General features: G+C 36.2%; 1 protein-coding gene across 3 annotated transcripts in view; it reads right to left on the bottom strand.

Annotated features, from left to right (window-relative positions):
* LOC131062495 (transcription factor GTE6) overlaps nt 1-13,946 on the bottom strand; it is a 207,017-nt gene that overhangs the window by 133,089 nt on the left and 59,982 nt on the right. The gene's annotated exons all lie outside the window — the stretch shown is intronic.

The following is a 13,946-nucleotide window of genomic DNA, read 5'->3' as shown; positions in this document are numbered from 1 at the left end:
TTTGCAGTGGCATACGATATGAGTGCGGGTGTGTGATTTTGTAATATACAAATGTTGTGAGGGTTATGAAGATACAAGTTTGAAAATAAGAAGATATTTTATAGATGCCTGTAAGTAGAAGTTCGATTTAAGAACACAAGATATTTTTCAGATGGCAGCAATTAAAACAGGGGTAACATCGCATTGGCTTGTTTAATCATTGTGCTATCATATTTGATTTCTGAAATCTTTTTAAAGAACTTATGAGAAGCATTTTGATATTATTCTGAATTATCATTGGTTGCAGACACAGGCTCTGAAGTGTATACAAAAACAGTGACATTGGTTTTGGTATTTTGAATTCTGAGTTGATTTTGACAGGGGTTTTGAGAATTGCAGATTATCAATATCTTATTTTGCAAACTTTAATGGTTTATCATCAGTGTGTGTTATTTTGATTGTTCATACTGTGGATGTATGGTTCAGATCAGGAAATATGATAATTGTTTTAAACTTTATATTTGATATTTCAGAATACTGAATTGGTGCTCAATTTGTCAAGTTGAGATTTTGTAGAGAGTTGGTGCTCTCAAAAGGGTTTAGGTGATTCCTTGGGTTGGTGCCCTAATAGATTGTAATTGAAGTTTTAACTGTGAAGCTGGATTAGGACAAAAGATCCTAACAGCATTTCTCACTGTGATTTTCCCACCTTGGATTTCCACGTATTTCCTTGTGTACTGGTTTTATTGTTTGGTGTTGTTTCATGCTTCAGTTCAGTGCTTTCCTTTCAGCATTCAGATTTTAAAAGGGTTTAAGTTTTGTAAAATTCTTAGTTAATTAAAAAGTTAAGTTTTATTTACTACTGATTCGCGCCCCCCCCCCCCCTCTCAGTAGTAAATATGTGTTCTACAAAGGACAAGGAAAACAATTTCAAGAAGAATTCAAGAAGAACACCAAGGAAAGACATGCTCAAGACATAATGAAGATGCAAGTGCAAAAGACAATACAAGCTCAAAGAATGGAACAAAGAAGGAAGACTTACAACACCAAAATCTACACTTCATCAAGACATTCAAGAGGATCACAAGGAAGACTCTACATCGACCTTGGATTTCCAAAGAACTCAATAATGCAAGAAAGTCCAAGTGATTTCATAATGAAGATCCACATTTCACAACGCAAGATAAGGTCATCACAGCCTCAAGAAACAACTACTACAAGGGGATCAAACACATCAAAGACATGTTCCACATCTGAAGAGGACGTCAAGAGTCAAGATGCACAAGATCAAGATATTGCAACATGAAGGGTTTAACTACACTAATTAAATCAGGGTCAAAAAGGTCCAAGACAAAGAAATGTTTCAAAATTCCAAAGTACAGAATGGAAATGCGAGGAGAAAGACATCATAAGGTGGATTCCCAAACATGAGAATGAAATGCAAGAATGATCGAGGAAGGATAGTTTCAGAAGAATTAATCAACATTAGAAACTTGATCAAGATGATGCAATTTGGGAATATGAATCATAACATCAAGCAATTGGAAGATGTTGAGTATCAAGAGATATTGCTAGGGATATGTACAAGCCGAGGTGGCGCCCGATCATCATCAACCAATTCAGTGATGTCAAGTCAGCATGTCTACACGTATTGAACCTAACTCATCAAAGGAGGAGCAAGTGAGGTGGCACTACATCAAATATTATTCAATGTACATAAATCATTTCTCATTGGTCCAAATTTAAGGGAAGAACATGTGTCCAAAGTGTTGTAATGATCTCATTGGTCAAATATTCAATCTAAGTGGTGGTTGTTGTAACCACCCTAATTAGGGTTTCCTTGAATTATCTTGGTTGTTCATCTAGAATTGATCATGGCCCTTCATTTGTAATTCAACCTCTATATAAGGCTTTGCCTTCTCATTTATAAAGGTTAATAGATCAATAATTGATAGTTAGTGAGTAGAAGTAGCAGTAGCAGGGGGAAACAAGAAACTATTGCCAAGACTATGTTGGAATAAACATATAATTTTCATTAAAGATATGGTGGATCTTTATGGGTTGTTTCTACATGTTGCATGGTTTCTACTTCTTCAGATTTAGTTAAAGCTCATTGATTTTGATGGAGAAAAGCAATGATATGTGATGAATTCCTTGGTGTTCATACCATTTGTAATTTGTTGATTGCAAATTGCAGTGCATGGTTAGTTTGCACCTCATTGTTGCAATAGTTCGATTGTGGATGTTCATTTGGATTGCACCAGCATTGGGTATTTAAAAGGATGTTTGCAATATGAAAATAATTCATTACCTTTGGAGATCCCATCAGTTTTGTGTGGTTATTGTTATCATGCCGAAGAAAAGCGTGATTTAAGGAGCTTGTTCATCTAAACATCATTCATTATCACCATTGTCCTTAGTTTTAGATTAGATTTCCTTAACCTTTCATCCTTTTGTCTATTTACTTTCCAAGTTGGTTAAGTTTTCCATGTTCCAGCAAAAGCGTAAGTCCCTTTGTGTTACCAGAAATATCACATCATTTCACTCAATGTATCCAACATAAAAGTTGATTGTTCGCATTGTAAACCTTTGGGTTGCCTTATTTGATCACGAAGTTTAGCATTTGAGGTTTCAGTCTTCAAGAGAGGATAGAATACTTGGTATTTTATTCTGTGTTCAAGGTGTCATAAAAAATACATCAACACCTTGTTCCTCACAACTTGATGATCCTCATTTATCTTGTTCCTAAATACCCACTTAGTGTCAATCACATTCTTATCCTTAGCTCTTGGGACGAGTTCCCAAGTTTCATTCTTCTCGATTTGATCCAATTTCTCTTCCATAGCCTTCATCCAATGCTTGTCTTCACTTTCTTATGTAAAGTTCTTCAATTCTATTTTGGAGAGTGAGCACAAGTTCACATGTTCTGATGTACTAGCAAATCTCTTCATCTAAATTTTTGTATCTTTGTCGCCAATAATTAGGTCTTCTAGATGATTATTTTGAACAAATCTAGATGGTGTCTTAGGTGACTTTGCTGGTGTTTTTTAATTTCTTTGCTCACCTTCCTCATGTTCAATTTCTTCCACTTCTTCCTCTTTGCAATTTTCTTTTTCTTGATGATCATCTTCTTGAGTCATTTCTCTTTGATACATGTCATCATCTACTCAAACATTTGCAATTTCAACAATTTTGTGCACCCTCTTATTGTAACATTTGTAAGCTCTACTACTTGTGGAATATCCAAGGAAGATATCTTCATCACACCTAGAATCAAACTTTTCCAAATCTTTGTCATCTCTCCTTACATAGCACTTGCTCCTGAATACCTTGAAATATTTCACCGATGTAGGCCTTCCCTTCCAAAGTTCATATGGGATTTTGCTATTGTTCACCCTAATTTGTGCTCAATTCAAAATGTAGATTATTGTATGAACTACTTCTCTCAAAAAGTGTCGGATAGCTTGGACTCATTTAAAATGGCTCTTCCAATTACTTGAACTATTCCATTTTTCCTCTCAACAACTCCATAGAATTCTTCAAATTCATTTGAAGTGAACTCTCCTCCTCTATCAAATCTCGGGCATTTAATTCTTGGCTAATATTTAAAGATCAACGAGCAAAGGGAACAAAGGACAGGATTATGAGAGATATTTGCGGAAAATACAACTGTACGATTCCCAAGTCGGAGCCCTTCCCAAGAATGCAGTCAAGCAATCAAGTTGAAAAGTCAACACAACCTTCTATAGATGAGGGAAGTTTAGAAATGAAGTCACATTTTTCACAAAATTATATGAGAGTAGCCTTTGGGGCATTGAAAAGGATGTCAGTCAAAGGAGAAGAAGCAAAGACGAGGGTGTATAAAAGAAAATGTGAAGGCGAAACAAGTGCAGAGAAGGCTGAAGATGAGGGAAGCATAGAGGATTCCTATGAATTTGAGAGTGCGAGAGAAGCATCGAAACATTCAAATCAAAACTCCCTAGCAAGCATATTCTAAGTACTAGGTTTGCATCACAATAAAATCATGGTAAGCCCTAGTGGAGAAAAGCAAAAGTTACCCAAGTTTACAAGCAATGGATAGAAGGATCCCGTTAGGCACTCTAAGACTTGTGAAACAATCTAGACCAAAGATGGAAAACTCTTAATTGGCAATAAATCTTGTGGCCGAAATTTTTTTAAAAATCGGGAATCAGGAAAAAATCGGCAAAATTATCGAACATCTGAAAATATATAATTTCTTAAAATATTCTAAAAAAACACAATACATTTGAAATTGTTACCGTTTCCTAGCAATTTAAATTTTAAATAACCTTATAGAAAATGCGTTGAGTGGCTAAATACCCTTCTAATTAAATACATTGCCAAGAGTGCAATACATTCAATGAAATAGCTACGATTTCAAGTTAAATGTAATAGCTAAATACAAATCTGATTAAATACATTAGCCACTCAAGTTAATGTATTGATTTTAAATTTTCATGCACCTCTACTATGATGTTGATGGCAAATCGAGGCAAACTTGGAAGTATGGATTTGGAAGACTGGAACAACATTGTTCATCAACTGTTGGGTAGGAGGGAAGCCACAAAGCCGCAATCACGTGTTTCGATATAGCCGAAAATGAAATCATTTGCCAAACCCTTTTTACATTTTAGGGTTTGTGACTTTTTTTTTTAAACGCCAGTCTTCTGTGTTTTAGTCGCGATTTTTCGTGTTTGAGAATCACGATTTTTCCTGAAAAAATCGTGTGCGATTTAAATGACGATTAAATCATCTGGGCGAATGACTCGCAATAAATCGCGATTTAACCGATTTTTTGACAATTTTTACATCTATGATCTAGACGATCAATGGGCAAGATGATAAAGCAATTTGGTTATGAATTTTTCCAGCCACCTTCTGAGGTGTAGCAATTGACTGGTATACAAAAATTGACCAAGCCTCCCAAAATACATTGAAGAGATTAAAAAAGGCCTTCAATGAAGAGTTTACAATACAAAACAAAGTATGCACAAAAACGTACGAGCTTATAACTAGAGACTTAAAGAATTGCTTGTAAAATTGGAAATAGAACTATTAGCATTTTTGTCATTGATGTCAAGTATTGTGTTTGCATTATTGAAGACAGAAGTATAGTGTACTAGTTCATCACTTCTATATGTTTGTTGTGAGCTTATGGCAAGATTGAGAAGTACAGTGTGTTTAAGGCACTAAGAGGTCATAGACTATTCTGTTCTTGAAAAAAATGAAATACAGAATGTGCTTATGTAATGTCTCAAAAGTCTGATATCTGTTGTTGTGTAATGTCCCCACTTTAGCAGTTGACCAAGTGTATGTGCGTTAGCCTATCTCTACATGGTCCCGAGGGCTAACAAAGGGTTTAAGGGGATCCTGGAATGTTTTGGCCTACTCATTTCCAGTTTGGGCCAAAACGGAGTTGATTTACTTAGTTTCAGGCATACTTACTATTTTTAGTAAGTCATCAAGACACAATGGAGGCTAGTTTTGGTGATTGGATTTGATAATCCTCGGCGAGAGCTTTCCGACGAGCCATCACTCGCACTATTCGGAGTCCGATTGCTAATATATTTTAATGCCTGAAGTGTTATTAAAGTAACATTTAATTTAATTGTAAAATATTAAAGTGTTACTTTAATATTTATTTTATGGGGATGTGTGCAAATCAAAGGGGCACCCAAGGGAGACATAAGTGAATATTTTAATATGTTTTATATTGCACATCTTTTATCCCACATTGTTCAAGTGAGTTGGGTCGACCCTTGGAGAAAGAATAAAAGGAAGCTTTTGTGGCTTCATTCAGCATGTTGAATATGAGAAGAAATTGATGTGTGAGTTGCAGATCCGTTCTTGGCATTAGAGGACATCTATCCTCTCTTGTGACATTCTAGACGTCATTCCCTTGGGGTTTGGCCTTTGGAATCCATTGCTATCAGCTTCATTAACAGGCAGATTGGGTGCATCTCCAGCTACAAACAGATTTGGTGTTTTGGTCATACCTTCTCCACTTCTTGACCAATGCTTACGCCATTCTGAAGGGATGATTTTATGAAGATATTGGACTGATTGAAGACTAATTAATACTGTAGCGCAGCACTATTCACGTTACTGTAGCACGGCACTATTCACGCTACTGTAGTGCGGCACTATTCACGTTACTGTAGCACGGCACTATTCACGCTACTGTAGTGCGGCACTATTCACGTTACTGTAGCACGGCACTATTCATGTTACTGTAGCAGCAAGATGGGAAGTCATTGCTGGAATATTATGTCAAAAATGCTGGAGTATTTAGTGAGTTGAAAAATCTGCTATGTATTTGATTTTAATAATTCTGGAAATAATATCATATCAGCAGTAGTTCAATCTTCATGTTGCATATTATTGTAATTTCCTTCTAGTTCATGTTATGTGATTTCAAATCTATGCAAAGACTTAAAAACAAACAAACATTTCATTTCCGAAGCTATAAGGGGATTTAAACATTAAACGGAGAAATAAGGAGTTGGATGCAAATTGTTTGACTAAATTCCTATCAGCAGTTGGTTTAGTTTTTGGGCATTCTAGGGTGTCCACTACATGTTGGCACGATTCCAGATCTGGTTTCAGAGAATGAACTTGAATCTGTTTTTTACTGTTTTCCTTGAATCGACATGTATCACAAATTCTTTGGTATTATCGTTTTATTAATATCTTCTAAAGCTTTCGATTCTAAAAATATGATCATGCGTTGGATAATATAGAAGTTTGTTAGACACGATGGAAGTAATATTAAGTTATAACAAACATAGACAGTTGTACGGTGGTTGAAACCTCCTAATGGGTGGCAGGTAGTTGTAACTCCTTGACTGATGGAGAAAGTATTATATATATTGTCTCTTGAGTTTGTAAAGAGAGAAGTGAGTGCGAGAGTGAAGCGGTATTGCTGAATAGAAAAATATTATACAAACCCGAAGAAAGAGTTGAGTGGGTGTGTGTAAAGATAGAGACATATCATATAAACCGATAAAAGAAGAAATTGTGTGAGAAAAAATGTGATGGAATGCAGTGAATGAAAGAATATTTCTGAGATGTATGGTTCTTATTTGTTGATATGAATGTATGTGTGGAGGTTTGACAAAAGGAGTGTATCTGAAATAGGCATTGTTCTGACTTGAAGTAACATACCGCAGTATTAAAAAAAACACAGTTGTATCTGTGTTGTCTGAATCAGATATCAGACCAATGAAGAAGAGCTCTTCTGAAGACATAGTGCCTAGGGAGCATTAAAAGGTTTGTAAACTCTGTGAACAAGCTATGCATAGAAGCTGTGAAGGAAAAGTACATCATGGCTGTAAGTTTTGTGGATACTGGTTTTGAAAGTTTTGAGAAGTTTAACAGTAATATTCATTTGATTACATTCATGCAGATATCACAGTAAATAAAAGTGATCAGTACAAATTAGAAGTTGTGTTTGTGAAAATATTTGCAATATTCATGATGTGTAATATGTTCTGAAAAGAATTATATTCTTAGTGTTGATGATTTAAGAATTTCTGAGTTGGTGCTCAGATCATTGATTTGTGGTTATGAAAGAGTTGGTGCTCCTATAAGGAAATTGGTGATTCCTTGGGGTTGGTGCCCTAAAACCTTTGTAAACATTTCAGTTGTGAGGCTGGATTAGGACAGTAGATCCTAGCAGCACTTCTCACCGTGGTTGTTCCCATCCTAGGTTTCCATGTATCTTTTGAGCATTGTCTTTGTTGTGTGGTTGCATTACTCTCTGATTTCAGTTTAAATTCCTTTCAGTTTTCAAATTGAAGTTTGACAAGTTCATTAAAAGTTTAAACTGATTAAGGATCAAAAGTTTACACCTACTACCGATTCACCCCCCCTCTCTCAGTAGTAGAATTGTGTTCTACAAGAACCAGCAAACGGTCTAAAAAATTAGTGGTTCATTGAAGGCCTACTTCCACAATTAAGAAAAAAGGTGAGGGTAGTACAACCCTCGTCCTATACTAAAGCCTACAATCGAGCAAAGGACACCGAAAGTGAACATGAAATGTCCTCGCGCAATAAAAGAAAAACAAAAGAAGATGGATGTTCAGATGGCAATAGTGATAATGAATCAAAAACAATACAAGCACTTTGGAGGGATGTGCTCCGAATGATGAAAGAATTTAAGATGGAGAAGGAAACTAATGAATGATGGTGTACTAAGTACAAAATTGAGGGGCACACAAAAAGGTGACTATCCTAAAAAGATGTTTTGCAAGATTTGCCAACTTATGGGTCATTGAATAAAGGTGTGCCCATACAATTTGAAGACAAGGAGTACACAAGTACTCTTTACATAAGCAAAGCAATCGACTCCATCAAAGCCACAAAATGCATCTCTAGGCGGTTATTGAAATCAAAGAGGAGGTTCAAGCCAAATACAGTACAACTCCAAAGGACATCCAATCATACAGTGTAGTTAAAGGGGACACTTTGTGAGAGATTGTCAGAACAAGCAAGACAAAGTGCAATTATTGTGCAAATGGTGTGATCCTAGAGACCATGAAGACACTAGATGTCTAAAGCAAAAGGCTAGCATCAACCTAATTGATGTTGAAAAGAAAAAAGAAGCACTAACCATTACTCGTGCCCAAGCAAAGAAGGCTATGTATTGAGACCCACGTACAGAAAATGAAAGACTTCATGAAGCAAGGGTCAAAAGTGGAGAATGCTATGGCTAAGAAACGTTGTCACTCAAATGCAAGTAATTCAAACTACCACACCAATTAAAGGAGTGGAGAGCTTTGGTATCAGAGTTGAAAAAAAATCCCTCCCAAGCTTGTCGTACGGACATCTGCAGTGAAGGTACAGGTCAATTTTTTTTTTAAATATTTCTATTTATTATTTTCCAAAAATTAAATTTTTTCTTTTTAAAAAAATCGAATTTTATTAATTATATATAAAGGGGGGGTGTTTTTTAATTGTTTGCATTTTTTTTTTTAAATTGAAAATTTTTGGGGGCCTTTCTGCAGGGATTGTAACTACGGCCTTGCAAGTACAAGCCTGTGGGTACCGCAGGGTACTGCCTGTAGCTACTACAGGACCTTGCAGCCCGCAGGTTGGTTTTTTTTTCTTTATTATTATTTTAGCAAAGTTGTTTTTCAAAAATTAAAAAGAAATGGTTTTTTTTCTTTATTTCTAAATAAATTTTTCTTTTCAATAAATGTCAAAAAAATCAAAAAATTTCTTTGTTTTTTCTATATGGGCTTTTTTCTTTTATGGGTTTAATAAATATTTTTTAAAAGCTTTTTAATAAGTATTTTAAAAACAAAATTCTCATTAAATAAGCAAAATTGGGAACACATTTTTTTTCTTGTCTACCATACCTGTTTGCAGCGTTCTCCAACCGACAGCCAACGGGGGGGTCATTTTGCTCCTTCATATCTCGTGGCGACATTCCAATCGGAAGCGTCTTCATCTGCAGTATTCTACAGGGCATCTTTTTGGTGGCATCATCTTCATGTTTCCAGATTTGCATTATCATGTTGTATCCTCTTGCATTAGCTATGTTGTAATGCGCTAATATAAAGTGCCATTCTTCTTTGTACTTTGTCATTGATGACATATTTGATGTAATCCTCTTGTACTCCGTAGATTAGGAAATATCTTGTAAGACTTGGTGCATGGCTCCAGTTGAGACTTAGATTGTACACATTTGTGCATGGCTCTAGTGAGACTTCGACTGTACCAATCTGTCATTTATCAGTATCCAGATGATGCATAAAGCAACTTGTCTCCATGCCTGATCTTCATTTTGTTGTAGTGAGTGATTCATCGTCATCGACATTGGTACCCGGTTTTGTCACACTTTGACATTCTCAGTGCAACATTGGCTCTATTTCATCCTAATGGGGAGGTATTTTGGTCAACATCATTGGACCATCCTTGCAAGAGATTCTAGATTGAGAGGGGCTTCATAGTCTCTCTTCTCTCTTATGGGGGGGGCATTTTCCTCACATGAGGTTTTGTTCTTCTCATTCATTACTGAGAGCATTGTGTGCTTTTATCTCTCTTTTGGGGGGGGGGAGTTTTTTCCCATTGTTTTTTCTCTCTTTCTCCGTTTGTGAGAGATTGCATTGCATTTGTACATGGGTACCTAACATGGCATCGTAGCCGGGACCCATCTTGCATTGTTAGCTTGCATCTACATTCTCCTAATTTGCACTTAAGAGGGGATGTTGGTGTAAATTATGTCTCATAATTACACTTTACTTAAGTTGACTTAGGATAATGCATTCATAGTAGTTTGCATGAGACACTTAGGGAACTATGCATAAAGAGAAGTTGCTTGTAAGAGAAATACCACCTTTTGTGGTGTTATCTTGTTATCACATTCTACCTTTGGTGGGTGATCCACCTTTGAGCCACATGTCATCCTTGTGTGCTCTTATTGCCTTGCCTTTATAAGCAGGCTAATTTGCATTGTATGTAATTCAATTCAATTCAATCAGCAACTCAATTAGTTGGGTATTTTGCATCTTGAAAGGAATACAGTTTATTCTTGTCACATATTTTGTTCTCTCTTGTTTGTGCTATCAATTGGACTCTAGATATTAGCAAATTCTCACAATTATAGTCTTCCTAAACTTTGAAATGCTATTGTATTAGGAGAAAATGAGATGTTCCATTATACGGCCCAACTAAAATCTAATGAGAATGAAGACTAACATTCGCGATCAAGTGACCAAGTGATTGAACCAATGTTATTAATAGTTAACATGGCAAGAAACCGATGGTTGTTAATATGGAGATCCTTGGAAGGAGTCTCACCAATACAAGTGTTGATGGCATGTCTAACATGAACATACTTCCAAAAGACACTTGGAGAAATCTTGGCAAGCCCACCATTTGGCCCCCAACTTTTCAACTGGAGGGTGCAAATCAACAAGGAATTAAGATGCTTGAAGTTTTAATGGGACAAAAGGTAATTATTGGAACCCAATCCCTTTTGCTAAACTTTGTGGTCATTTCATTAAGGAAAAAAGAGTGCGATGTATTGTTGGGTCAAGGTTGCCTAGTAGCAGCCAAAGTCGATCACAATTGGAAAAAGAAAACAATCTCCATTGAAAACAAGTGTCGGAAGTATGTAATTGATTTAAAGAACCAAGCCACAAGTGAGGAAGCAACTTCCTCTAATTCATCATATTGGATGAAAACTTGGGCTTCGATGGAGCCAAACAACAAAGAAATTATGGAGCCAAACAACAAAGAAATGTTTTTATAAAGACGGGCAGTTTGTGTGCGGGATGCAATCAATGGTTTGTAAAAGGGTATAGTTGCAGCACAGGTATTTGACTTTGCAAAAGAATGCAGAATCATGGATGGTACATCTCAAAGTACTAAGAGCAAAATATTTAATGTGGAGGATACAAATATTGGTCAAGTCAAATCAACTTCACAAAAAATACAAAACAAGAAAAAGAAAATTAGAAAATAAAGAAACAATGGAAAGGAAGAGGCAAGAATATTATTTGACAATCGAAGGAGAAAATTATAAAAGACCAATTACATAAAAGCTTGATTACACAACCCAGCTATATTAAATGGTTTGATTATGTCGTACCGCCAAGCTGCATAATACATGGGTTCCTATTTCCCTTTACATAGTACAATGACGGAAATCATTCTCACTCAATGTTGCATTGTACAGTTACAATATTGCTCCAAATCGTACAGTTGTCTCCTTTAGAATACATCGTACAACTTGTTCAAGTCATACAGCCAAAGCGCTTGATCATTCAACACATCATACAACCAAATCATATAACAGCAATTGTTTGTTTGGCCAAATCTTATCGTACAGCAATTATTTGTTTGGCCAAATCTCATCATACAGCAAATATATAAAGCCACAACAATTAGGTCATTTAGCATACTTGTCACGTCCCTCATCATGTACAACAAGAAGAAAGCATGGTCTTTCATGTACGACAACGTCATTGTTCATTCCCCACATGACCTAGTTACACCATCAAACTTGGTTACAACGCCCAACATTCGGCACCCTTTCGCAACATACGACTTTTGGCACCCTTTCTCATCGTATGACGTTTGGCATCCCTTTTCATCATACGATATCAAGCATCCTTTATCATCATACAGCATCAACATCTTCATGGCGTACAGCATCATCTCCTCATCATAAGACCCTTCAGGGAACATTTTGCTTGCATCATACTACGGCCTGGTTGCATCATCAAGCAAACACAATTCCTCATCACACCACAATCAGCCATCACATAGCAATTTCCTTCCCTGATTGACATAATACATTGGTTAAACACTCCAAAATCTGTATTTTTTGGCTTTGTAAACATTTTTTTGCTTCTTAAAAAATCATGAAAAATGATGTGCACCATGAAGTTTTGTGTGATTTTGAAGGTCTTAATTTGGGCTTGGTTGCGGGGGTTTCGCCCCTCAACCCTGTCATGTATTGTGACAGGGAGCATATCAGGGGTGCTGCCCCTAGACACCATAAGGGGCACTATCCCCAAACCCCTATCAAACTCATTTGATATGCCAAGTACACTCACAGACCGAGTTTGAATAGTGCACTTCCAAATTTGTCTACAAGCCTTCGTCTACAATATTGTCACTAACCCCAAACCCCCATAGAACTCATTTGATATACCAAGTACTTCACGGTCCAAGTTTGCACAATGCACTTCCAAGTTTGTCTACAAACCTCCATCTACAATATTGTCATGAGTTTGGAAAATATTCTCGAGTGTTACTTGATACTTGTTTTCAAGATCGTCTGGGAGACGACATTTCGTTGTTTTTTTGTTTTTGTTTTTTTTGTGGGGGGGGGGGGGGTGGGTGGATGATGTAGTTAAGTGTACAATGTCTATTATTAAGTTTTGATAATATTTGTTATCCAACTATGTATTAAGTGTTTGTCAACTTCAAGTAGTTATAAGCATCAATCGGTTGACCATTGTGCTCCTCTTGGCAACCATCAGGCCTTTTGAATAGATTGTGTATCAGCAAGGAAAGCAATATGATCTAGTCAGTTCGACTTAGATCCTTGCCTGACCATCTATGTTCTTCTTTTATGATAATTTTGTGTGAATAAAAATATACTTTACGCTTGTATCTGGTATGCATTGTCATCTCCATTATTAATTCATTTTATCTGTTAAAGCAGTAAACAGTTTTCAGAGACTCTTATGCATACCACAAGCAGCAATAGTTCATTAGAAGTTTGTCTCTGCTACAACAAGCCATGTGCAATGTTTGGTTGTAGTGTAGGAAGACATTTACACAATTCAGGTAAAGCGGATCAACAACCTTTGATCAAGTCTAAGCAACAACGGCTTATTATGTGTGGTGGTTAATCAAGTTAAATAGTCATGTTCCATTTAATGTCTGGAATGTTGACATCATGAGATAATTGTATGCTTGTCACTATTCTATGTGGCAGTTAAATAGTTAGTCAATTGAAATTCCTTGTTGGATGGATCTACAGCTATATCTATCTATTCAAACACATGTGTCAAGGTAAAGGTTGGATGTTATTGTATGTGATTGAACCTAAAAGTGTGAAATCCCATTGAGAGGTTATATGCTGCTAGTTTATAGATTGAGACCATGTGTAAGAGAGACCTATTGTATTGGGTGTAAATTCCTATACAATACAATTGTGAATGTCATTTAGCTGGCCTTTTTTTCTCACAAGGATTTCCCACATAAATTTATATCTCGTGTGTATCTTTGACTTGTATATTGCTCCATGTGCTTCCTTAAATGTTGTATAAACCATGGGATATTTTATGAAGCACTCACCGTTATATTACTTTTAAGATAGAATTTTGAATATCAACCTCCACAGTATGGAAATTGCATTGGCATTCAGTCGCAAACAAAATCTTCCAACATATACAAAACTTGTGCAGCTTCTATCTATTCCATGT

The sequence above is a fragment of the Cryptomeria japonica genome, chromosome 1 (genome assembly GCF_030272615.1).
Source record: "Cryptomeria japonica chromosome 1, Sugi_1.0, whole genome shotgun sequence".
Classification (NCBI taxonomy): Eukaryota; Viridiplantae; Streptophyta; class Pinopsida; order Cupressales; family Cupressaceae; genus Cryptomeria; species Cryptomeria japonica.
The sequence above is the reverse complement of the archived record's forward strand: the minus strand, read 5'-3'. Positions and strand labels throughout refer to the sequence as shown.